Source organism: Tursiops truncatus, unplaced genomic scaffold, assembly GCF_011762595.2.
Source record: "Tursiops truncatus isolate mTurTru1 unplaced genomic scaffold, mTurTru1.mat.Y mat_scaffold_119_arrow_ctg1, whole genome shotgun sequence".
Classification (NCBI taxonomy): domain Eukaryota; kingdom Metazoa; phylum Chordata; class Mammalia; order Artiodactyla; family Delphinidae; genus Tursiops; species Tursiops truncatus.
Genome location: NW_022983159.1, coordinates 63,210 through 90,931, shown reverse-complemented (window position 1 = coordinate 90,931; position 27,722 = coordinate 63,210). Strand labels below are relative to the sequence as shown.

General features: G+C 42.1%; 1 long non-coding RNA gene across 1 annotated transcript in view; it reads right to left on the bottom strand.

The window, feature by feature from the left end:
* LOC117310677 (uncharacterized) overlaps nt 1-27,722 on the bottom strand; it is a 46,054-nt gene that overhangs the window by 14,553 nt on the left and 3,779 nt on the right. The window contains exons 2-3 of the long non-coding RNA XR_004524749.2: nt 23,491-23,598; nt 3,096-3,168 (exon numbers count right to left, since the gene is read on the bottom strand). This is a non-coding gene — a long non-coding RNA (uncharacterized lncRNA). The remainder of the gene's footprint in view (nt 1-3,095; nt 3,169-23,490; nt 23,599-27,722) is intronic.

Below are 27,722 nucleotides of genomic sequence, written 5' to 3'. Positions count from 1 at the left end.
CACAGGCTCCGGATGTGCAGGCTCAGCGGCCATGGCTCACGGGCCCAGCCGCTCCGCGGCATGTGGGATCTTCCCAGACCGGGGCACGAACCCGTGTCCCCTGCATCGGCAGGCAGACTCTCAACCACTGTGCCACCAGGGAAGCCCCTAATCTATTTTTTTAAGTGAGTATACTAGAACTTTAATACTAAAATGAGCATTAACCTTCAAAACAGTCGCCCTAAGACTATACCTCTATTTCATTGCAGAGGCCATTTCTCAAAATATTTCTGGAGTTCTATTTTGTGAATTTCTTTAAAAATCAAGTTAGAAGCCGCACAAGAAAAAAGTCTTCTTACAACGTTTTTTAACCTTTCATACATCTTTTTGACATGTGAAAAAAATTTTTTAAGACCGTCAGCTATCCTCTGTCCTAAACCCCACCACACTTATCATGCCATCCCAGAAAGTTTAAACTTAAGTTGCAATGTTTTTTACTGTTTATTTAATGAAATCAAGGATTTTCTTTTTCAATCTGCCATCTCAGAATGCATTTTCAAAATAACCAACACATACACCATCCCCAGAATTTTTACTTACCCACTCAGAATCACTGTATTACATTTTAGTAAAAGCTTGTTTTTAACCAAAACACAAACAGTTTCATACTCAGTTTGATTATTCCCTTTACTCAACAGCCTGCCTCTGAATGAGGCCTTTTTCAAAACAAATCCATTCTGAATAGGGAGAGTTTACCATCATAAAATAAGAGATGTCATAGACTTTGAGAACAGTTTCAGATGGATTCTTAATAGATTTTATACTGATATCTAGAAAAGGAAAATATCTGTTTGTGTGCTCAAAATCTAACTGGTTGATTAAGAAAATTAATCTTAGTCATTATCTACTTGTTACAGTTTTTAAACATAGGGATTGTGCTCATAACACAGGTCACTATAGATTAGAAACTACGCTGTGCAGAGAGCGAAGTCTGATCCCCAGTTTATTAGTCATCTAGGGCCTCGAAAGACAAGTAGTGAGAGAGACATTTGTATTTGTATAACATAAATTCATAAGGAAGAGCTAAATGTTATTATAGAATCATGTGAGTGTGTGTGTCTGAGTGTGTCTGAGTGTGTGAGCGAGTGTGTGTGTATGTGCGCGCACACATTTTCGGAGGTGTGGGGGTAAGTCAGAAAAAGCGTATATTCAAACTTACTTCAAAGACATTTTTGAAAATTGACCACTTCTATATAAATGATGAAAAAAATCTGACTGATCAAAAAGAGTTTGTAAACTACCCCTGCCATTAACGTGGCTTAGTTCTTTGTTTTTACTTACTAAAACTCTGTATCCTGTCAAAACCATGTTTCAATGTTTGAAGTCTGAATAGGCTTGGATAGTGGTGGGACATAACTTTTTAGTGAAAGGGAAGTCATAAATGTGATATCCACATAAGGAAGAGAAATCGACACCTTCTGTCTTGCCCCAAGAAAACCTAATGCTGATGGTGATGGTGGTGGTGGTCGTCTTACTGGTGGTAGGGTAGTGGTGATGATTATGCTGTTGGTTTTGCTGCTGGTGGTGGAATTATTGTTAGCGGGAGTGATCCTTCTAATTTTTATCATGCCTTTTCCCCAGCTGGTTCCACTGAAGTGAACAATGTGGTTTCCTGAAGTTTAATATTATCTCATAAGCAAAAACACAGATAATGAGTTGCTTATGTTTTGAAAGAGTAAAACAAAATAAGCAAAAGTGAGAAACCACCTATTTTATCAGAATTAATATTTTTAGTCCATAGTGAACCTGGGACCAGAGACTTAATTTCCAGACGTAGCACTTCAGCCACTCACTGTGACATTCAGTGGTGTATTTATGCTTTGTTTTTCTCTCGTAAAGATTACAAAAATTCATTTTGAAGTGCCACTGTGGGTTTCTCATGAAATACATTTTTTATCAGCACCAGGATTAATAAGAATGTTCCAGAAGTTAAACAGATAAAACAGTAGACAACATGGTATTACGGAATTAAAATCTGAGGAATTCGGTTCAAATACCAGCTTTTACACTCTTAGGCTGTGTGGAGTTAGACAAGTTAATCTCTCTGAGCCTCTATAAACCATTTTTACTCATAACAGTTGTGATATCCAAGTGTGGGTTTTCCACACCAAGCAATTCTCCAAGTCTCTGGACACCAACTGTGTCCTACAATTTAACTCAGTTATGATACTAGCTTCTCAGAGTTAGCATGGGATCCCACAAGCTGAGGGTTCAGTCCCACAAAACTTCAGACACCCAGTGTAAGTTCTGGACCTCCCATACTTCTGACCCACCGGCTGTAAATCGGGGATTCCCAGCATCCTCTCCTCGGGTTTGGTAATTTGCTAGATCAGCTCACAGAACTCAGGAAGAAGCTTTACTTATTATTACCAGCTTCTTATAAAGGATACAACTTAGAACAGTCAGTGGACGAGATGCACAGGACAAGGTATGTGGGCATACCACCCTCCCGGCACCTCAGTCGGTTTACCAACCAGGAGCTCTTTAAATCACCCCAAACCCCCGCCCCCAAGCAGTTTAGGGCTTTTTATGGAGGTTTCATTACATAGGCATGATTGATTAAATCACGGCCATTGGTGATTACCTCAGTCTCCAGCTCCTCCCCTCCACCTGGAAGTCAGGGGGTGGGGATGAAAGTTCCGATCCTCTCATTGTGGTCTTTCCAGTGACCAGCCCCCATCCTGAGGCTCTTTAGAGGACCCCAGCCACCAGTCATCTCATTAGCATAAGAATGACATTCTTATCACTCCAGAGATCCCAAAAGCTTAGAAGCCCTTGAGTCAGGAATTGAGGACTACAACAAATATGATAACAAAATATGCTCTTTATCACCCCTATTGCTCAGGAAATTACAAGGATTGTAGGATCTCTGTGCCAGGAACCGAGGACAAAGACCAAATATATATTTCTTATTATATCACATTATCACAGCCTCAGTTTCTTCATCTGTGAAATAGGATTATAATCAATACATCACATGGTAGTTAAGAGGATTCAATCTGGCACTTGTTAGCAAAGGCTTGGGACTGAGGGAGTGTTCCTTTGGTGGCAATTACCTTATTTTTTCCTGTTCAACAACGATACCCACTCCCTTTGTGCCAGTCTCTGAGCGGGGTACTCCAAGGGATGCTGGAAAAAAAAACAAGCAGACAGGTCACAGTCTACCAGGAACCTCAGCAGAGCTGTGTGGGCCCCTTAAGGGGATCATTTTTCTCCAGAGTAGAAACTTAGTTTGCAGAGCGGCTGGCCATTTTTTGTTTAAGTGTGTCAAGTAGCAAAGTGTCTGGAATGTCAATGATTAGCTTACTTCCACTCACAGTTTAGAGACCCACTTCATGTATCTGTTTAGAGATCGAGCATGTGATACCAAAAAAGGAAACTGAACGTTGTTTTCCTGTGTGCTGAATCTAGAAAGCTAGTGGGAGCTCGTGTCTGCCCAGTCTTTAAAAATGAGTTCTTGCTTACACATACATACATACATAAATAAATAAATAAATAAAAATAATAAAATAAAAGAAAATGGAAAGAAACCTACACAGCTACGCTGGCAAGAAAGTGTTATTCCAATGAGATCAAATATTTTTGAAGTGCTTTGTGAATGGCACAGTACTCTACAAATGTTTGGCAAGCTTCCACATTTTATTACCTTTGTTACGTTAGCGTGGGTTATAATCGAAGGTTTTAGGATTGTAAAGAACATAAGTACTCCACTTGTGCTAAGGATGTTTGAGAGAGAAGAGTGAACTTGTGTGCACAAGAAAGCACATACGTCGGAGTTATGGGAAGAAGAGAAAGGGGGCAATGTGACTCCCATGTGCTGCCTTAGCTTAAAATGTTTGAAATATTGTTCTATTTTTAAATAACTGCTTTTTCAAATTAGCCACTGAATTTGTTTCTGATGTGCAGTAGCATTCCTTTCACGGGATAAAATTCGTAGAAACATGCTTAGGAGCTGAAGAAAATTAAGTGGGACTTCTGTGTCCTTCACATTTCCAAACTGTGACCTTGAACTGAAATTAGGTTCCCATCTTTGCCCTCCCAAGACATTACTGCATGAGCCCCTCCTGATTTAGTTACTCAGATGTAGCCCCCACTCCCCAACACCCACATACACCCTCACCCCATGCCTCCCAGCTAATCTGAGGTTTCTCAAGGTGCCATCACATATGTTCTCAGGGGTAAGTTTTGGGGGGTTGCTTTTTTCATGCTTCTTGGCCTGCAGCCTTCTGCTGCTGCTTCTTATATAAGAGTGCAACTCTACTGGGCCATGCATCTCTGTCCTCATAGCATCCTTTTCTCCAGCCTCCAAGAGGGGGTCTGATTCTCCTTAACCCCCTGCAATACATCTGTACATAGTACATCTGAGATCAGGGTTTTCATAAAACCTTATAGAAGACTTGGCCATAAGCTCGGTGAAATTCATAACTGCTTCTAGAGTTGGATACTGTCAGGATTTCAGGCTCAGACTCAACCTCTGCACCCCGGTCTAGGTTCCATGGGCCTCCCCTGGCACCGTCCCCACCTCCGCAGTTCAGAGTCCAAGCCCAACTTGGTTCCCAGAAAAAAGAGAAGAATCTTCTCAGCCTGGTCCAAACCGAGCCTCCTCTTCCTCTGGGATAAGAGATCATTACTTCTTCCCTTTGGGTGAAATCCCACCCTTGTCTTAAGCAGGTAGAGTCTGACCCTCAGAGCTCGGGCATGGCGATCATGGGAGTCCTGAGAACCCTCCCAATGTCAGGCACGTTTCACCTGAAATCACCACTCGTGGGGGCCGTGACAACAGTCCAGGCTGCATGACCCAGCCCAGCCACTCCTTTTCTCAGCCCTTCCTCCAGCCTGAAGTGAACAGTTCAGGTAAGCTTGTCCTTCCTGACTAAGCTGGTTCTTCCTCCCAGTCATTCAAAACCAAGTATTTGGATGACAAAGTATGCTTAGCTTCTGTGAACAAAAATAATATTCTGGAAAGTTTGGGGGAAACCTTTTTCTATCTCTTCAGAGGTGGAGTTCTGTTATTACACCTAATCGACATTGCTAAGCGCCAAAGGACATCTCAACCTGAAGCATCTGCTTTTAGATTCCTTCTCTGGGTTCCAAGTTTCCCATTGCACAACAGGTGGCTGTTTGATCTATAACTAACATGCAGAAAAGTCCCACCCAGCAGTCCCTCCTACCACAGGGGAGGCTCCACCCCCAGGGATGCTTGCAATCTCTCAGTGGGGCAGCACATCAAAAGATACAATCCAGCAAGAGGGAAGAGATATGGGAACGTATGTATAACTGATTCACTTCGTTATAAAGCAGAAACTAACACACAATTGTAAAGCAATTATACTCCAATAAAGATGTTTAAAAAATAGTAGCTTAAACAAACAAACAAAAGATACAGTCCAGTGCCTTACTACATAAATGTTACGATTTTAAGTATATTTTTCTTAAACTTTTCAGCTCAATCATACAACTCCAGAGCATCGCTCCTACCAAGTCCTCAATCTGTCATGGCACCATTAGAAATAAATATTCCCCACTGGGGACAACTTTATACCATCATGTGGTGGACGATCATCCTGGGAGTTAGGTAAAATGAAGTTGGAAAGATTTACAAAGCATGAAAGTCCTTCAGGACGACAATTTATTTGTTAATGTGCTAATTCCAGCCAGTCCTATCCCTCACCCCCACCCAACAATAACAGCAACACACAACCATTGCCTGTCCTTCATTGGCATAATTTTGCACATGCTGTTTGGATAATGTGGTTGGGGCAACAAATAAAGCCCATAAAAAAACAATATAGCAGCAGATCGCTTGTGAGTGCAGAGCAACTTAATCGTTGTTTTCAGCAAACCCAGACTGACAAAGGGGATTCTAATTTAAGTTGCGCTGATGGCATTTGTTCTAGACAAAAGCTAGTATTGACTTCAGTAGTTATTATTCTCCCCTGCAGTTTAAATTACTTTCTTCCTAGGAGCAAAAGAGCAACAAGAAAAAAAATTCTAACTTTATGTAAATGCAGTTCTCCAAACAGATCGTGTTTTGCAGATTCTGGAACAGCTAAGAGAAATGTGGTTACACAAATCTAAGGAATCCTAGAATTTCAGAGACGCGGCCATAAATATCACAAGGCAGTTTCCGTAGTCCGTGCTTCCTAGACTGGGGTGCCTGGGCCTTGATTATGCAGGGACACATCAGGGCTGTTCCGAGGAGACTACAAGATAAAGCCCCACCGAATGACATTGTTATAGGGCCTGACACAAGGTAGGCCATAGTTTATCAGTTTTGCTAGACGTTAGGTAATTTAAAACGTTATTTTAATACATGAACCTCATGTATTAGGTTTAAAGCATGAACTTCAATGTATGCAAATTCAAAAAAATCATCTGGAGTTTGGGGATCCCAGAGATGGAATGCAGAATGTGAGGAAACAAGTTAACTATACTGTAAATGCGTAAAACAACCCATCAAGGGGTTTCGGGCTTGGGGGAAATTGGTGTTGACCCTAGTAACTTTGGAAGTAAGTGGAGTCTGTAAGACCAAAGGCAAAAGAAACTGAAAGCAAGCTTTGTGCTTGAGTTGATAAAGTTGTTTCCCACAGGGGTACAGATGCACAATTCAGATTTACTATACCTGCATGCTGGAAATTGACAATTAAGTAAATGAATGACCGACAGTGGAGTCAGATTTCTCATTGTTGGCATAAGAGTTTACAGATAAGCAAAGGGAGAAGGCTAGAATGATCCATATGTTAATGGATCCACACTGGAAACACTGTATGTTTAGCTGAATAGAGGTATAGATGTGTCTGTATGGCTACATATACAAATATTTGGTTACATATACAAATATTTATAGACATGCATATAAATACAAGTTAATGTACACACATGAATTTCTTTTCTCTGTCAGCTGAGAGGACCTAGAAGCAACAACACCAAGAATACCTAGACCTCAAACCTTGGTTTCTTATAGCATCCTCCAGTAAAAGGAACTAGGGCTCCTTGGAGACATGGTTGATGCTAGGACTGGGGCAGGAAACACCAAAGTTGAGTCTGAAGTATCTTATTGTGCCGGAAGGTTTTTGTAAAAAGTGATAAAAAAGAAAACCCCATAATGATAGACATATGTCAAAGGGACACAGAAGCCAACTAAAAGAGCTCCTAATGGCCAAAATTGGAACAATTTGAGCAAGAAAATAAAGTAGAATTGGATTACAACCAAAAGTAAAAATAAATACCCATAATATGTATATAAATAAATGATTGAATAAATAAATAAACGGAGAAGAGACAAATTGGCTGTGCAAAAAAATTCCAAACAATTTCTGTACTCTGCCCTCCCAGAGGTGGAAGATAACTGTCCACTTCTTAAGTGTGGGTTGTGCCTAGTGACTTCCTTCCAAAGAGGACAGTCTGGAACCAGGAGGAAAAGAGCTAACTCTGCAGTGGAGAAAACTGACAGATACTACTACCTCAGCCAGGAGCTCAAGGTCAACATCAACACTGAGAGGTCACATTGGTAGTATGTTCTCTTGATTTGATGTATTGAGAGGTGCCCTTCATCTGGGGTCTTCCTTCCAAAAACCTGTAATCTAATCATGAGAAAAACATCCCAACTGAGGGACATTCTACAAAATACCTAACCACTAGTCCTCCAAACTGTCAAGTTCATCAAAGACAAGGCAAGTCTGAATATCTGTTACAGCCAAGGGGAACCCAAGAAAATTTGACAGCAAAAGGAAAGGTGGTACCCAGGACAGGATCCTGGAACAGAAAAAGAATATTAGGCTAAAACTAAGGAAATCTGAGTAAACTATGGCTTTAGTTAATAGGAATGTGTCAATACTGGTTCATTAATTGTAACAAATGTAACTTACTAATGTAAGATGCTAATAATAGGGGAAACTGGATACAGAGTGTATGGGAACTCTCTGTACTATTGTTGCGATTTTTCTATAAATGTAAAACTGTTCTAGGGGACTTCCCTGGTGGTCCAGTGGTTAAGAATCCACCTTCCAACGCAGGAGACGCGGGTTCGATCCCTGGTCAGGGAACTGAGATCCCACATGCCACAGGGCAACTAAGCCCGTGCGCTCTGAAGCCAGCACACCACAACTAGAGAGAAGCCCATGCACTGCAACTAAGACCTGATGCAGCCAAATAAATATTAAAAAATAAAAATAAATAAGTAAAACTATTCTAAGATTAAAAAAAGTATATTTTAAAGAAAAGCTGGATAGGTCGTGGGTGAAACACCAAGTATGATGAATCTTTAAAGAAACAGGTTGAAAGCAGGCTAAGTAAGGACTAACCTAGAATGCTGAGTGTCCTTTGATCCTTCTCTGCTTTAGGGGACTTTGGCGGTGAGATTTAGGGACTTTGGTCGTGAGATTTATGCTTTATGGAACACTACCTTAAACTTTGGACTTTACCTAAGATAACTCCAAGGAAACTTCAAGGATTTACAATCTTCTGGTTGTTTACGAAGTGGAACAAAGAAGAAGACTGGGAGTTCTCCAATGATTAACCAACATATTTACATTATCCAGGTTTTAAAAAAATAACTTTACAAAGAATTAAATCAACCACTTAACAGTAAGACTTACTAAAATATTTTGGTTCAATACATAAAGACAATAAGTAAAGCTGCTTTCTTTTAGCAATTCCTTTTTATTCCTTTGGAAGTTTATATTGTGATTTTAAATTCCTTTGGAAGTTTATAGTGACTGTACATATTTATGCAAATAATCCCCCTGACTTCATTTCAGCAATTTCCCTCTTTTTGCCTTTTACACTTTCCAAAGCTAATATCCCAGGTAATTCTTAAGGTTGAAAAATCTCATCTGTTTAGTTTATACTTAAGACTTGAAAGCCTTTAAAATGTATTGCACTTATTTTTCATTATGTCAGGCCCAGAGTACCTGTTAAATTATAACTTGTATTTGAATCTTAAATAAATCATACTTCGTTATTAATCAAATGACTCATCAAACTAAGTACATGTTCTACCTTGTTGAGTATCTTTGTAAACATTATATGTAAACTTTTTCCTCTTCCTCCCTTCCTTCCTCTCTCCCTCATTTTCTCTCTTCCTTCCTATCTTCCTTCCTTCCTTCCAAAATGCTCATTGAGCATCTACTCTGCCCAGGATTTAGGAAAACAGTATAAAGAACACATGCTTGGTATCAAGGAGCTCACAGTCCAGAAGAAACAGATGAATGGAATGGGCAGATCGTGAAACCTCATGATATGAATATCAGACTAGGGATGTGCAAAAGACACTTGTGATGGGAACACAGAACATCTGTTACTCAGATGGGGGAGGGAGAAGTCCTCTCTGTGCAATCCCCTCTGTCACCCAGCACTGGGCTATCACTTTCAGGAGATTGCTTCCTCTGTCCTAGGTACTTCTGAAATCTGATAATTTCAATCAATTGACAAATGCATCAGATATAATCGAATCAACCAAGCCTTTCAGATCACATCCCAACTTCCCTTTATAGTATTCCCCAGAAGTAAAAAACAAGGTATTTGTGATTAAATCCTAGAAGGAGCAGTGAAATTCTTTCTGTCCCCTGGCCCTCTCCACATAAAATACATAAAACAGAAGGGAATTTAAAAAGTCATCAAATTTAACAGCTTCATGTATTATTTAAATATTTGCATGGAAAGCCAGATTTCTTTAAGGGTTTAGAAAGTTTGTGAAATAATGTTTAAAATATTTCTTTAAAACTTTCTTCTCTGATAACATTGTGTCCTTTTTAAGTTGTGAGTGATTAGGGATGCCTGCTTTTTACATCAAACCGAAGGGATAGATAGCTATCAAGCCATAATCTGATAGTGCTGGTCTCAATGACTATCTTGGAAAAAGAATGGCCCCATTGTAATGCTGAACAGGGCAAAGTGGAAGCCTGTCAGAAGGGTCTTAGTGTCATGCTTTTGCTCCAAAATTGTGCGGAATATCAAGGATCGTGTCATATTGCTGTGTAAGGCAGTGCTCACATCCCTACACAAAACCGTATTATGTAGGCGAGATGAGGACCACCAGCAAATATCAACACTGACATACCAGTTCCATCTTCCAACCATCAAAGTTAGCAGTAGACTTTCTAAAATTTTATTCAGGGAGTGCTTTATTAAAATTCTTACTTACTATTTAATTCAAGAAAGAGATATGTCTAAGTTTGTGAACAGTAGAGGAAAAAATTCAGGAAAGAATTAAACATGTAAATTATACACGTAAATTACATGTACGTGTAAACTACACATGCCCCACTGTGTTTTATCACACGTTTAAATCAGATCCTGCAGACACTTGGCTAACAATGAATCTTAATGGAAGATGTTTATGAAACCACCAGACTGATATCTGAGCCCAGGGCTTCTGACAAGAAAGAAACTGTTACCTTCACGATGCACTTAGCGTATTACCTGGCTTGAATAAACTGTGGGTGTGAGTCTGCATGCAGTTTTGGTTTGTCAACAATAGTTTCACTAACTAAGGAAAGTCCTGAAGGCAGTTCTTTGGTTAAACAGCACCAATGACAGATCAAGCCTCTCATCTAATCCAGATAAAGAGTGTTCTGTGGAAGAGCTACACCCCGCCCCACCCAGGGCAAGCCTGCCACGCAAGGCGCCCGTGCAGGAATGAACTGACGGTGGTGTTTCCTACCGCGAGACGCTGTTACAGAGGAAGAAACAGAAGTTAGAGTTTCACAGAGACCAGAGGTCAGAAGGCACTTCCTCAATTATGGGGTTGACTTGATTCATCTTCCCCTGGAAACATCCAGGGTGGCAGTGGGCAGTAGGGGGAGGCAGGAACTTAAACAGGGGGAAGCGATGCAGAACCGATGACCAGTGAGTAACTGTTAGGGACTTCTGACCATCTGCACCCTTTGACTCAAACTCGTCCCTTCTGCTCCTCTTTACTTTCTTGGCAATAGTCATTACTCACCCTTTAAGAGTCTAATCAGATAACGCATCTGCCAGAAAGTATCCCTTGTGTCAGGATAAATAGTCTTCCCCATCCGCATCACCCAGTTCCCATCACAGCGTGTGCAGGTACCCCCCTTGGGTGGATGAGCACCCCCTGAATCTCCCTTATGATGTCATTCCCCGCAGTGATTCATTCTCCCAGTCACTGCTTGGACATTTGCCCAGCAAACAAACTTAAAGACAAGTGAGAATGCTGCTAAAGGGGTGATGGGAAATTGTTGCTGAGTAGGACTTGCAAGGCTGAATGCAACCTATTCTGAAATCATCACTGTGGTCACCAATGTAGTCAGTCTAGGACTATAAGAGTCACAGAATGAAGACAGGGCTGTCTCTGTCTCTTGGAAGCAATAGAAAAATTATAACAAAATAAATCTCAGTGGGAAGAAGAGTGGTGTGCCTGAAATGCGTACATGTGAGTGTGTGTATTTGTGACATATGTGTGGATGCATATCTATGCCTACAGCGTATACATTGTTTAGTAAACATCAGCCACCCTAGACATGTTTCCTTTTGCTCTTAAGAGAAATGTTCTTGGCATGCCTCGACTGGCACTAATTCAAATGAGATAATCCCAGCAAAATCCCCTACCTTGTCACTCCCAAACCCAGAAAATGTTCCAAGTTTTAGAGTAATTATTTCTGTCCTTTTCTCAAAGGTGGTTAGGCCAAATTACTAATTCCCAAACTAATCAAAAACAAGATCTCTGAGAAGCCTGTTACACATGATATTGGCAATTTTAATAGATTCAGAAGGAGCCTACTCAAGAAAACATAAGGATGGCTAATTTCTGCTCAAACACGACAACCTGCGTCCCAGAGACTTAGCAAGACTGTTTGATGCCTCTAAGAAGTTTTAAAGTTTAATACAAAGAGACCAACTTCAAGATAGATTTGCAAGAACGTGGTTTCTGATTAAAAAGAACATTAGTCAAATTACTTGTGCAGTATTACTGTCAGATTTTCCCACATCATAGTTCAGAGGTCAGCAAACTTTTCCAAGCATGGGCCAGATAGTGAATATTTTCAGCTTTGCAGGTCTTACTCAATTCTGCCATTGTGGTGTGGAAGCAGACCTAGAAAATAGGTACCACTAAGACTCAGATATTAATTACAACGGTAACTGCAGCTGGGTTTCCAGGGCCCTTACCCCTTCACATTTTCGTAAGGTAGGTAGAATTGCTCCCCAGATAAGGAGACTGAGCAAACAGCTGATGATTGGCAGAACCTTAATTTGAAGGCGGTTCATTGGCTCCAGGGCCTTTACCATTAACCACTGGACTCTCCTGTCTCCACTCAGATGGCTGTTCTCCTTCTGCCACTGACTTGCTGTGTACATTAGTCAAGGTTCTCTGGAGAAACAAAACCAAGAGGATATGTGTGTGTATCTATTTATATCTATATCTATCTATAACTATTTAAAAATTTTAAGAAATTGGTTCATGGAATTGCGGACACTTGATAAGTCCAAAATCTGCAGGATAGGCTGACAGGCTGGAGACCCAACGAAGAATTGCAATTCAAGTCCCAAGGCAGTGGGCTGGCAGAATTCCCTCTTGTTCCAGAGCTCAAGTTTTTGTTCTATGCAGGCCTTCAACTGACTAGATGAGGCCCACTCCCATTATGGAAATAATCTGCTTTACTCAAATTCACCAATTTAAATGTTCATCTCCACCAAAAAACACTTTCGCAGAAACATCCAGAATAAGGTTGGACCAAATATCTGGGCACCCCATGGCCCAGCCAGTCGACACATAAAATTCACCTCTGCACTGTGTTTCTCTACAAAAACCCATTCCAGTTCCTGCCTGGTTTCCCCCGTCCTGACAGTCAAGTAGTGTCAAGTGAGTTGATTTTGAAAACAACTTTTGAGATTCTAACATCAAAGGTGCTATATAATTACCCAGGGTTTCTATTTCCTTCTTCTCCACTCCTTACCCCCTTTTCCTTGCTTCATCTTCTCCTCCCCCCTACCTTTTTCTGGGAAAAGAAAGATGTTAGAGAGAGCGAGAGCGAGAGAGAGAGCGAGAGAGAGAGCGAGAGAGAGAGAGAGAGAGAGAGAGAGAGAGAGAGAAGTTTCAACAGCCATAGCTTTGCAATGTGATACTGCAGCACGCTGCAGCACTGTGATGCCAGAGGCAGATGAATCTAAAAGACAAATTCCAGTTTCAGTGAATACACTAAGTAATAAATCAGAACTCACCTATCTTAGAACTTTGATGTCTTTATAAGCCCTTTTCTTCTTACTTCTCAGATAGGTAATTTTCAAAACGGAACAGTTTGAAGAACTAAAGTTCGGCTCCCAGTTTCCCATGAGTAAAGTTGAAAACCCATGCACATGCGATTATTTATATCACAGCCTTATTGCAAAGGGCGACTATTGGATCTCAGGCAGCTACAACCACTACCTTCTGAGTCCCCTCCTCGAGCAGAATATCTGCCTGTTCAGATACGGAGAAGAAGTGGCATTCTATTCTCCACGAGGAAAGTCGCAGGCCTGGAATGACAAGTACAGGAAGAAGGCTACCTATTGGAGCATCTATGCTGAGTTCCCATGGCCAGCCTGCCCTAGTTGTCATCGTATTTCAGAATGAATACTTCAGTTGAAAAGGCGAAAAGGCAAAAGATAATTCCTTAATATCAAATCAAACTAAAAGTACTGATTGCTAATTGCTACATGAGTAAGTTATGGGAAGTTGCTAAAAACCAAGGCTGACAACTTTCAAAAAAAAAAAAAAAACCCTTTCAAAATGAATTTTTATTCAAAATCACCAAAACCCAGAAAGAAATTAAATGTCCGTCAATTGATGACTGGGTAAACAAATGTGGTATATCCATATAATGGAATACTATTCAGCATTAAAAAAACATACTACTACATGGAACAACATGGAGGAATATCAAAAGCATTATGCTAAGTGAAAGAAGGCAGACTCAAAATGCGACATACTATACGATTCTACCAGTGTGATTTTCTGGAAAAGGCAACACTATAAGGACAGGAATTAGGTCAGCGATTGCCAGGGGCCAGAAATGGCAGGATGGCGTTGACCACAAAGGGGCACGAGGGAACTTTGAAGGGGTGACAGAACTACTATATCTTGAAATGTTAAGAAAATCCCTCATAAGGAAGAGAAAATACATTTACAATACTGTACTGTATTTACCGATATTTCTAGGCTACACGGTTCATCTCCAAGTTTTTTCAAGTTGTTGCAAATCTCCAAAAATTCTTCCAATATATTTATAGAAAAAAGTTCACATATAAGTAGACCAGTGTTGTTCCAACTTGTATCATTCAAGGGTCAACCGTATACTCCTCACAATGGCTAAAACTTACCATGTCCACACTGTGTTAGGTGCTTTCCATATATTATTTCATTTACTATTAAAAACAGCCCTATGAGGAAGATACTGTTAGCACTCCCATTTTTCAGATAAGGATAGAGACCTACACAAGTTATTGAACTTGCTGAAGGGCACTCAGCGACTTAAGAGGGAAGAGCTGATATTCAGACCCATGCTAGTGCATTGCCAGAGCTGGAGTTCCCACCCGCTAAGCAAATACTCCTCCATCCTTGTAAAGCCAAGTCATGTCTTTCAGAAGTAACAGGCTTCTCTAAACATTGCCTTCCATCTTTCAAAAATATGCAGGATATACGATTAGAGCCATGGGATTCTGTGAAAGGACTGTGGCATCACACAGGCCCAGATTCAAAGACTAGCACAGCAGCATTATGGTCATGTGAACTTGAATAAGTTGCCTGCAGTCCCCAACTCCATCAACTGTGAAACTGGAATAAAAATGCTTACCTTGTAGAATTATTTTAGAGATTGAATGTGATATATGTATGAAAGCAACTCAGTAAAAGGTACTTTTTCTCCAAAGAATAATTCCCCCAAAGCCTAATTATTTGGTACTCTTAGTCATTGTAAATTGACATGAAAAAGCAACCAAACATTAGTTTTCAAAGTTTTAGAGGTTTTAGAATCCCTGAAATCCTCGTGTACTTATAGTCGAAATTCAATCCAAGATTGGTTGAATTCGCAGACGCGGAACCCGCAGATACAGAGAGCTGATGGTACTACCGGGTTTTATATAAGACACTTGAGATCTGTGGATTTTGGTATCCGTGGGGGTCCTGGAACCAATCCCCCATGAATAGTAAGGGGCGACTGTAATGAGTTGTGTACTGGTTGTGAAGGAGGGAACAAAATTAGTATCGCCTTGTGAGTGACCACTGCTGTTTTCAAGATAGACCTACTAGAACAAAACCATCAAGATTAATATTGGAAAAACCTTCCCCCTGCCCATTCCCCCCTCCCAATCCTGCCCTCGCATAAAATCTTTTCATCCATACGAAATCTGGAGTCTTACTTGTTTCAGGTGCTACATCTCTTGAAAGACATAAATGAATTGGAAACCATCACAGATTCAAAGAAGGCTGGAGTTAGAGCTGATTTGCGTCTCTTTAGTTTCACGTAATGCAGGCATCTCTTCCATAGTATCTTGATTAACCACTGAACGCAAGTCCTTACATCTGACTAGTGTTAGGAGAGTGCCCACCAGTTACAATGCAATCCCTTCCATTTTTAAACTTACGGAGCTTCCCTATAATTTAACCTCACTAGTCCTAGCTTTCATATGAACAAAGTCCCACTTCCACATTACCTCCCAACCCGTAGAGATAAAAAGAGAATCCTGTTGCTCGCTCTCATCCTCTTTTCTGGGTGATACAGCTTCCAGCCTTTTAAACTGTTCCTTATCAACAGTGTCCAGACTCTTGGCTCTGCTAGAACGTCAGCTCTGCCCAGGATGCCATCACCCAAAGCTGCAATGAGTCTAAGATTGTACTGACTTTTTTTGGTAACACATCACCTTGCTGTTGGCTTAACCCTGAGCTTATGACGATAGAAACTGCATAAGGAAAAGATGAGGTCCCTGGCTCAGAAAAGTGGTGATGAGAACCGAGTACGCATGGTGGGTTGGACCAGGGCAGCAAATGCTGACCTTATTAGTACCCTGAAGGTCAATCACGCTGCCTGTGGCAGGACAAGCCTGTGAGGTTGTACAGTATATAAAATCCAGAAGGCCAGTGAGTTAATTCAGAATGAGCAATGACTGCTTCAGGAGCCAGATATGCTCAGATTCAGCACAATTTATTTCCCTTCTTTTACCCAAAGATACCATAAAATTTTCAGTCAAACACCTCCATGAAGTTTGTAGCTGCTCTAAAGACTGCAGAGTCTTAATCTATCAGCATGATAGCCCACTGAATCCCCTTCCTGCTACTTCATATTGAGATAACCAGCTTCCACAGTCATAATAGGTGTGTCCTTGTTTGTGTAGATGCAATAAAAGGGATCCAGGTGGGGAATAAACTTAGCAAGAGGACAGACTAAATATCTTCTTGACAAAGATTGACAGGGAAAAACCATTAAAGACTCTAAAATGCAGTGTATGGCTCTTGCTAGATGCAAAGCTCCCTCCTACAGAACAAGTCTAAATTGGGATATCTGGCCTTTGGTCTCTCACTGTCAAGGCAAGAGCAAGAGAGAAAACTCTAAAATGGTTAAGAACAATGAAAGGAGGCTTGGAGGTGGCATCAAGGGGACCAACAGAAATGGTAGAGTAGTTTGGAGTTTGGAGTGGATTGGATTAAGAGGGAAAGGACATGGTGGGGGGAGTTGGGGAAATGACCTAAAGATGAACTTTGGAGAATGAACAGAATTTAGATTGGGGAGGGTGGTATGAAAGAACTCTATGGGTAGAACAATTAGAACCGATTAGAATAGAAAATATGGAAGGAAAAACTCATTGGTAGGGTAAACGCATTCCATCGATGATGACAGATTTAAGGGGACATGTCTAGGACGAACTTGTGTACTGAAACTTAGGGCAAGACCAAGAGAGATTTAAAAAAAAAACTTGCAGGGACTTCCCTGCTGGCGCAGTGGTTAAGAATCCGCCTGCCAATGCAGGGGACACGGGTTAGAGCCCTGGCCCAGGAAGATCCCTCATGCCGCAGAGTAACTAAGCCCGTGCGCCACAACTACTGAGCCTGTGCTCTAGAGTCCGAGTGCCACAACTACTGGGCCCATGTGCTGCAACTACTGAAGCCTGTGCGCCTAGAGCCTGCCACAAGAGAAGCCACCGCGATGAGAAGCCCGCGCACCGCAATGCTCGCCACAACTAGAGAAAGCCCGTGCGCAGCAACGAAGACCCAACGCAGCCAAAAATAAAATAATTTTTTTGTTTTTTGCGGTACGCGGGCCTCTCACCGTTGTGGCCTCTCCCGCTGTGGAGCAGAGGCTCCGGACACGCAGGCTTAGCGGCCATGGCCCACGGGTCCAGCCGCTCCGCGGCATGTGGGATCCTCCCACACCGGGGCACGAACCCGTGTCCCCTGCATCAGCAGGCGGACTTCCAACGACTGCGACACCAGGGAAGCCCTAAAATAATTTTTTTTTTAATTTTTAAATAAATAAATTAATTAAAAAAAAGAAATCTTGAAGAAGTAGTGAAAGAATATGAACAGCTTCCGTGGAGCCCAAAGGGGACGTAGGATCACCTTTTGGAGATAGAAAATGAGAGCATTTGGAGAAAGTAAAATAAAGTATTACTTTGCAAAGTAGTTGGAAACCTTATTGAACTTGATAACCTTGAAAGATACAGACTAAATGTACATACATTCAAAAGTGTGAATACAAACTCACAGTTTATACACACATCATAGGTCATTAAGAGGAACTAGGGATGTGTCTGTATCCTGAACAGAGGGTTAGCATCACAAAGGGCAATAATGTCTTTTCTTAAAACACAATATCTTGGGACATCCCTGGTGGTCCAGTGGTTAAGACTCTGTGCTTCCAATGCAGTGGGTGTGGGTTCAATCTCTGGTTGGGGAAGTAAGATCCCACATGCTGCGTGGCCAAAAAAAAAAACAAACATCTTTTCTAAAGTAACATAGGTTACTCTCCAATGACATGACCCAGTGTAGCCAGTCTTGAGTTAAATCTTAGACTGGGGATTCCACGACACACAGATGACATTTCTGAACAGAACCGTCTTCTGATGGCCTAGACCCCAAAAGACAGTCCCTTGCTCCTTAAAAGATGTCCAGTTTCCTTTGAAGTAGCTTGTGTGTCAGGAAGAACTGACCTTATTTTCTCTCTTGACTCTCTTGTACTTTCTGGTCTGTACATTTCTAGATATTCCTCCAGCCCTTGGAAATACTTAAATAATGGAATTTGGGATAAGCGTTGAGAAGATCCTTCTGTTTTACAGTAACTTTGGTTAAAAATGAGAGTGCTATTAATACGCTGTTTTTAGAGACAATTTATTTGTCTATGTATTATATCACGTCAGAATATCTCAATTTTAGTCATTAGCTTGCTCTTTCTACACCACGGAGAGCCCGGGAGCTGTTGCTATGTATTACTAACAGCAAGTTTCAACGTCACTCCTGAGTTTCTATTCCACAGAAAAAAATAGATCCAACTTTTTAAAATACTTGTTTTATAAAATGAGGGGTTTTGGTGAGGAGGAGATAGGTGTCTCTTACCAACATTTTGTTTAAAAACATATCTAAATTCCATTAGAACCACAAAGCACAATTTTTATCATGATTCCTTTCTTCTAATAGAGAAACAGAACTAAACAACTTGGGGCCTTTGATATTGTGTTTAACTGGCAACACATTTAAATTTCTTACAAAAGCGTAAACTGAAAAATTGTGTGTGTGTGACAGGGGAGGGCAGTGAAGCAGACATTGGCATGAAGAACAGTGTCTGGTCGCCATGGCTTAGGGAAAAAGGAAATGCCCAAAAGGCTTCGAGGAGAAGCAAATTTGCCTTATACCTAGAGTAGCCAAAAGGAGGTTTGGTGTAAAAAATAAAAGGACAAGGCACTGCCTACCTTCAAGACCCTAATTTTGGCCAGGTGACTTAACTTGGTGTCTGCCCTGGGTGCAAAGTAAATTGTTTCTTTGCCTGGCGTTATGTCTCATTTCTGAACCTACAGGCTCAACACAATAGCATGGAAGAGGTTAAGGCAATGAAGCTCTGCAGACACCTCCAGCTTGGCCGCTTTTGGAGCTGCGAGGATAGTGGAGCTAATGACTCAGAACCGTGTGAACTCTCTCAGGGCTTCGTGTCTCCATGGTTTGCCCTGTGTTTGGCACAGATAATCAAGCATTGGCTGGAATAAACATTATGATAATATGGCAGGGAAGTCTCACATCCATCCTAGTGAGTGCCCTGACGGTGGGCTGGAGACAGAACACTCAGTTGGCAAGTGCTCTGATGTGGACTTTAACGGCTCTATAAATGATTAAGTTGGACATATTCCAAAGTAGAAAAATCATAGATAAAATTTAAGATTTTTTTCTTTTCTCTTTTCCTTTCTCTTTTTCTTTTTTGTCTGTCTCTGTGGGTCTTCATCTCATTTCTTTTCTCTCTTTCTTTCTTTCTTTTTCTTTCTTTCCTCCCTTCCTTCCATACTTCCTTCCTTCCTTCCATCCTTCCTTCCTTCCATCCTTGTTGACCTTACCTTTCCTCCTTTTCTTTCTTTTTCATTTTTTTTCTCTTTACTATTGAGGAAGTACCATGGGGATCATTCATAATATTGAACTTTAAACCTGGAAGGGACCTCAGCGATTATTTTCTCAAATCCTTCCATTTGTGGTATAGTCAAGAGACCTGGAATAAGAAGGCCTGGATTTTAGTTTAAGTTTTACCACCTGTCAGGTGCATATCCTGGGTAAATACACAATCTTCTTGAAGCCCAGTTTTCTCATCTGTATCCTACAGCTGCTAGCTGGGGACAAGATCTAACTCTCCTGCCTCTCAGCCCGGTGTTCCCTGTGTTAACTCCACGATCCTATTGGCTCCTTCCTATTTGCCAGCCAGGTGCCTTCCCCGCAGACCCCTAAACCGTCTCCCTTGCATTGTCTGTGTTCCCTTCATACACATCCCTGTGATACCAGAGGACAGCAACTCATGCCAGAAAAGGCACTGGAGGAATTTAGTCTTCTAAGTTCACATCAATAAATCCCCTGATCCTCCAACAGTATGAAATTAAACCACAACAGAACAGATACCCCTTTCTCACATCCTGCTTCTGCCTCATGTCCCACCCTCCATGTCAAACCTTATCCTTGCAAACTCGGCAACAAAGTCCATTCAGAAGGAAGACTTCTTTGACTCCCTAGATGATGGAGTTCTCCTGCACTGTGACCTTACAAAGCACTGTCCGTTCAGAGCACCTGTCACAATTTGTCATCAAAAGTGCATGGTCCTGTTTGGCTCTCCCATTGCCTACCCCTCTCCCCTCCATTATACTGTCCAATTCAGAAAGTCAGAAAGCATATCTGTTGGGCTCATTGCTGTTATCATCAGGGGCTTGCTTAGCGCCTAGTACAAGGTGTGTCCTCAAAAAAAAAAAAAAAAAAGCGCGCCAAATGAGTAAATGAATGGACTTAGCTTTCTGATGCATGCTCTAACAATGCCCATAGATTACTGAGAGTGCCTGCCAGGTGCTACAGGTTGATTGTTTGGGTCCCCCCCAAATTCATGTATTGAAACCCAACCCCCAAGGTGATAGTACCAGGAGACGGGGGGGTCTTTGGGGATGATTAGGTCATGAAGGTGGAGCCCTCATGAATGGGATTAGTGCCTTTATAGAAGAGACCCCAGAGAGCTCCCTCACCCCTTCCACCACGTGAGGACACTGCAAAAAGACAGCCTTCTATGACCCAGGAAGTGAGCTCTCACCAGACTCTGAATCTGCCAGTGTCTTGATCTCAAACTTCTCAGATTCCAGAACGCTGAGAAATGTTTTCTGCTTATAAGTCACTGGTCTCTGGTACTTTGTTATAGCAGCCTGAATGGGCTAAGACACCAGGTTCTGAACTAGGCATTTTACATAACTTAGCTTACTTAATTTTCAAAACAACCTCCCGAGGAAGGTATCACTAATTATGTTTTACAGACAAGGAAACTGAAGCCAGTGAAAATGCCAAGAAGGGACATCCAACTCAGCTTCCACAGTCAGGAAAGCTTTTCCAAAGGTGACAGTGATGACACCTCACTTAATTCCTTCCAAGTCCTGCTAAAACCAAACTTAAGTGATGACCTTATTTGGCGACTTAGCATTTCAATAGGGGGGGAGAGAGAGAGATAGACAGACCGAAAGATGAATTAATATCTCACAATATGATCACACAATTGATATTCATCAAGGCTCTATTAGCTATGGAACATATCAATAAATTTGAGAAACAACCACCTAGAATACATCTGGGCTAAGCTGGTTGAACATGGAAGGTACGAGGATTTTTTCTTTTGCTTCTCCCCCCTCCCCCAAGTATAGTCCCTTGGAAACCAAGGACTGTCCCCTTCTGGCTCTCTTAAGATACTGATTCCAAACTGTCAAGCACAGGTTTAGCTGAATTTCAGCCCCAAAGATGTGGATCTCTTTATTATCTCCTCTGTCATACAAGAGCATTGTAACGCCTGTTCTTTAATTGAATTACAAACAAAGCACCACTGTGCCCTGATAGGAAAAGTCACATTTATTTTCATCCTGGACACTTGCTCTGTGGGATCACGCCAGTGAATGCTGCTGTCATTCCCACTCAGACTTAGTCAGCTGAGTTGGAAGAGATTTTGTGTTTGTTTTATTTATTTTTTTTTAAGAAAAGAGATTAGTGAATACATGTCTGTTTGAAAGCAAATTCCTTTTTGAGCAAAACACCAGCTTGGAGCCCTGGTAATGAGTCCTCTCTCTCGTCATCTGGTGAGCCCTGACCTACGGGTGAGAGTATTAGATAGTAAAAGGTTTATTTAAAGGAGAATCAGAGATAAAACTCTACAATTCCCTCATCTCACAAATGCACAGTTTTCTTTTCCTTTTATGCTCTTGTGTTACATCTTTTGGGAAGCTGTTTTCTCATTCAAACCACCCCTACTGGGCAGGCATGTCTGGAAGAGCTGCAGGTGTCCCCTGGCCAATGCTCACAAAGACTACTTGTTAATCAGCCCTGTCACGTGTCTTCTGACCCCCTTCCTACCCTGCTCTCTCCACATCTTTCCCAGCCAACCACCATTGCTACTTCTGAAAGGGAAAAAACAGAACGGCCAGTCAAAAGAGCTATTATCATAAAGATTCCTTAACAAGGCCTGGGGCTTTCCAGTAAATCAGCTCAAGCTTTTGCTCTGCTCTCTCTTCTAGCTATGATGCCCCCCTTTCCCCATTCACTGGTCACTGCAAAGCTTGTTGAATCGGTTACATTCTGTGGTCACTGGATACTCCACCAAGTGTCCCTCCAGGAGCCTCTCGGCCACAATTATTATTATATGTCAGCACCAATCAGGAGTGCGCTGATCATTCCGACTCCACAAAGTGCCGCACTGGTGACACTGCATGCGACGCTATCTGGGAGTTTTATACAGAGGCTCTGGAAGACCAAATTAATCGTGGTTTTTTCCCTCCAATCTTCTACACTTGATTATTAACTGGTCTGCCTAGGCAAGTCCTCCCCCTACTACTTGACAGAGATGCAAAATGAGAATGCTAATTCTGTGACATTATGACTTGGGAAGAGGTAATTTACTAATAAGAGTCAGTGTTTGTAGAAGGTGCAGGGGTTGGCATAGATAGATACTCTGTGTCAATTATGTACCGTGGACCTGAAATTGAAGGAGGCTACAGGGTACCTGCAGGTCCTACAGGGGAGGTTTATTTGCTCCCCCATGTCACCCCACCCCACCCCACCCCATGCAGAAACCAAGCAACATACGTCTCTGGACTGAGTGCACGCACTCAGAAACCTGAAAGGAGGAAGCAAGTTAAAGTCTTTTTTTTGGTTTCACCATGTGGTGTACCGCAGAGAGAAATAAGACCTCTCTCCAGCGTCCCTTGTGCTGTATTAAAATGGGATTTTACTCCTGCAAAGGGCCAAGGCTGTTTATTGGTAAAATGCTCTGTGTCCAAAAATTGTCTTAAGATCCTTTTGTGGTATATTTTCTATGAAAAGCTAAGAAGGGCTTCCCCTGGTGGCGCAGTGGTTGAGAGTCCACCTGCCAATGCAGGGGACACGGGTTCGTGCCCCGGTCCAGGAAGATCCCACATGCCCCGGAGCGGCAGGGCCCGTGAGCCATGGCCGCTGAGCCTGTGTGTCTGGAGCCTGTGCTCCGCAGCGGGAGAGCCCACAACAGTGAGAGGCCCACGTACCGCAAAAAAAAAAAATTTTAAAAAAGAGAAGCTAAGGAAAAAAAAAAAAGAAGAAGGGAAAGAGAAAAGGCCACCTCACTTCAAGGGTGACTAACCAAAGGAAACAGTTTTTCAAGAGGTTTAGACAACTTTACAACAGATGGCAAATGACATGTTCTTTTTAGATAAATAGAAACCTTTTATTCTACCACTGAAAAAATCCTCAGGAAAACTTGATTTAGAGCACCGGCTTACCTTTGTAAGTGAAAACCTCTAAGATATGGTCCATGGAATGACATCCTTATGGCTGGGTTTGGGCAACTGATAACTGGGTCTCAGAGGTAAGGTTACACAGAAGGTTTCCTGTCAAAGTCAACAACAACACAGAGGTCAGGACACTCGGGAAGCCTACTGACCTAGTAAAACCGAAACCGAAGCTGCCTTGGGAAAGACGAGGGGGAAGCAACTGTTCAACCACAGTAAAGCATGTGATGTTTTCTCAACCCTGACCTGATTTATCAGGCAGCAATCAGCCTGGAGTTTCTGTGATGTTAGAGAATCATGGATCCATCTATCTGCTACAGGAGTTTAAACCCGATGGCCTTCTGAATGACTAAGGCTCACTGACCTAAAGATACGTGAGATTTCTCAGACCTGCTTCATCTTTCACACTCAGGCAGTTCTCTCACAGAGACACGGGTGATCTCTCTCTCTAATTGTGATAAAATATATGTAACATAAAATTTACCGTTATAACTTTTTTTAAGTGTGCGATGCCATGGCATTAAGGACATTCACATTGTTGTACAGCCATCACCACCATCCACCTCCAGAACTTCATCTTCCCAAACTGAAACTGTATCCATTAAACAATAATTCCCCACTCCCCCCTCCCAAAAGCCCTGGCAACCACCATTCTCCTTTCTGTCCCCATGACTTTGACTACTCTAGGTACTTAGGTGAAATCAAACAGCAATTGTCCTCTTGGCTGACTTCATTTGGCCTAATGCCCTCGAGGTTTATCTGTGTTGTAGCATGTGTCAAAATTTCCTTCCTTTTTAAGGCTGAATACTATTCCATCTTTCTCTTTTTATAAACAACTTTATTGAGGTATAATTTATATACGATAAAGTGCAACAATTTTTAGCGTGCTACTCAATAATTTTTAGTAAACTGGTCAAGTTGTTCAATCATCATCACAATCTGGTTTTAGAACATTTTCATCATCTCAATAAGATCCCCCCCATGGCCATTTACAGTTCATCCTCACTCTCCAACCCCTTTCCCACCTCCAGCCCTAGGCAACAACTGATCTACTTTCTGTCTCTGAAAAGTTGCCTTTTTTGGATATTTCTTTTTTTTTTTCTTTTTTTTCTTTTAGGCTGCATTGGGTCTTTGTTGCTGCACACAGGCTTTCTCTAGTTGCGGCGAGCAGGGGCCACTCCTCGTTGCGGTGTGCAGGCTTCTCATTGCAGTGGCTTCTCTTGTTGCGGAGCATGGGCTCTAGGCATGCAGGCTTCAGTAGCTGTGACACGTGGGCTCAGTAGTTGTGTCTCGCAGGCTCTACAGCGCAGGCTCAGTAGTTGCAGCGCACGGGCTTAGCTGCTCCGCGGCACGTGGGATCTTCCCAGACTAGGGCTCAAACCCGTGTCCCCTGCATTGGCAGGTGGATGCTTAACCACTGTGCGACCAAGGAAGCCCCTGGATATTTCACAGAAATGGAATCGTACATTAAGTTGTCTTTTGAGTCTGGCTTCTTTCACTTGGTACTTAGCATGTTTCTGAGGTCCATCTGTGTTGCCACAGGTATCACTATTTCATTCTTTTTTATTACTGAATAGTATTACATTATACAGATATATCACATATTGCTTATCCATTGACCAGTTGATGGACATCTGGGTTGTTTCCCTGTTTAACTATTATGAATAATGTTGTATGAACATTGGTATGCAAGTTGTTGTGTGGACATATTTTCATTTCTCTTGGGTAGATATCTGAGGGTGGAATTACTGGGCCATACGACAAGTTTACAGTTAACTTTTTAAGAAACTGTCAGACTGTCTTCCAATGTGGCTGCGCCATCAGGAGGTCTGCTTGAGGGTAAGTAAACACATCTTTCAAATGGGTTTGTTTTTCCTTTGTGACCTTCCCAGTGTAAAATGTTCTGCTGCTTTTCAACTCTGACCCCAGCTCAGTCAGAAAGCCAAGCAGTGGGCATGATGAATTAATTCTTCAAATAGTTCTCATTTTCACATCCTTAACTCACAGCTGAGTTCACGTTAAAATCAAACAACCTTGAAAGCTCAGAAGAAGTATTATGAAATGTTCTATGAGACCTTGGGCAAGTCACATTGGTCATCTAGGGCCTCAGGGCCCCCATTTGTCAGTGAAGGATTAGGCCAAGATGACTTCTAAGGTCCATTAAGGGCATCTCTGGATGTGTCTGTGGACCCAGAACAATCCCTTGATGGGCTTCGAGATACTTAATGCACACTGCCTGGGTGTGGAGGTAAAGAGTTTCTCAACCATGCAAATACAAACTCAATTAAGGAACTGGGACTTTCCCCTAACCATGGACCTTAAAACTGGAGAAAGAGGGAGCTACAGATGAAAGAATGACCTTTTTCTTCCTCGGGCAGGTTGAATGAAGGGACACTCTGACTTTCTTATTCTAGTGAACTGTCTGGCATTACATTCATGGTGGGCATTAATTAACATGCCTCTGTAGGTCATGTTCTTGATTTTTGAAAAATATCGATCATCTGTCTAGAAGCTGTAGTGTATATCACTCATTGGAACATTTTTATTTTAGGAACTATATTAGTTTCCTAGGGCTGCTCTAACAAAGTACAGTCGTCCCTAGGTATCCGTGGGGGATTGGTTCCAGGAGTGCCCCGCATACTCAAATCCACAGATGCTCCAGTCCCTTATATAAAATGAGGTAGTTCAAGGAATACAGTCAGCCTCCTGTATCCTTGGGTTTCATATCCTTGGAGTCAACCAGCTGTGGATCTGAAGCCTTAGAAACAGAGGGCTGGCCATACCAAAAACTGGGTGGCTCAAAACAACAGCAATTTATTGTCTCACAGTGCTGGAGGCTAGAGGTCCCAAATCAAGGTGTCACAGGGGCCAAGCTCTCTTTGACAGCTTCAGGGAAGAATCCTTCCTTGTGTCTTTCAGCTCCTGGGGCGCATTGGCAATCCTCGGCCTTCCTTGGCTAGTAAATGCATCACTTTACCCACATGGCCTTTCTCTCGTTGTGTCTTTACACTGTCCTCCCTCTGTGTGTCTGTCTCTGGGTCAAAATTTCCCCCTTTTATAAGGACACCAGTCATACTGGGTTAGGACCCACCTTAATGACCTTATTTAGACTTGGTTACATCTGTAAAGACCCTACTTCCAAATAAGGTCACATCTGACCTTATTGGGGATACTGGGGGTTAAGACTTCAATATATCTTTTTGGGGGGAGGGGTGGTAGGGGAACACAAGTCAATCCATAACAGTAACATTTTGGAAAAAAATGAGGTTTGCAATAAGGTATCTGTCACTGAATACACATCTCACTGTAATTATATTATAAAAGGGGAGAAAAGTGTTTTCCTTCTTCAACACCTGACATCTGAGTTCTACGGCGCTTGGGCACAAAGAAACGTCGTAACAATCCTGAACCCTAGGCTTTCAGTCCCATGTGGGTTGAGATTCTGACATCTGCAGTTATTTAAATAATAGCTTTCAGTTTGGAGGGGGGAATCTATTCAGTGCTTGGGATAAAATAATGTAAATTATTTAACATGGCTTATCCTGGGTAGCACTGCCTGGGACTAAAGACAGGGAAGAACGGGATGTTGGGAATGGTTTAAAAAAAACAAAGTTGGGACACAAGGATGTGATGCCATAACCACAGGACCAGGATTAACTGATCAGATTGAGTTTCCACACCTTCGAGAAGGAAGAGAGAATTGAGGGTTGGCAACTTAAAGAGCTCATTATCACTTGGAAGGAAAAAGAAAGAGGAGTGGGGCCGCGTACGCCTAGGAACCTTTACTGGCTGGCTGAGAATACCATCTTCTCGCAGGACAGAGGGAACCCAGAAGGGCTCCTCACAGCAAACTTTCAGAAGACCTTTTTCCTTCTCTCCTTACCCTGGCAATCCCCTCCATGATGGCTCTGGGACTCCAGATGCCACCAAGGCAGCCCGGCACACACCCATGGCTTCCAGGAGTTTCATCCTCTCTCACCTGCCGTCACCCTCCTCCCCTTGCTAAATCCGCCCTTTTCCCGACTTGCATCCCTGTCAAGCCGGCCTTTCCCATCCCATCTGTGCTCCCATTTGATCTACTTCTTCCATGGGGTCTGCTGGAAACACCTGCTGATATAAGCAAAGTAACTAAGAGTTTAAGCTGGTCTTGAACACACCCCACCTCATGCAATTAGCAGAAACCTGGAATTCCCTTGACAATGCTTCCTCCATCCTCTCCAAGA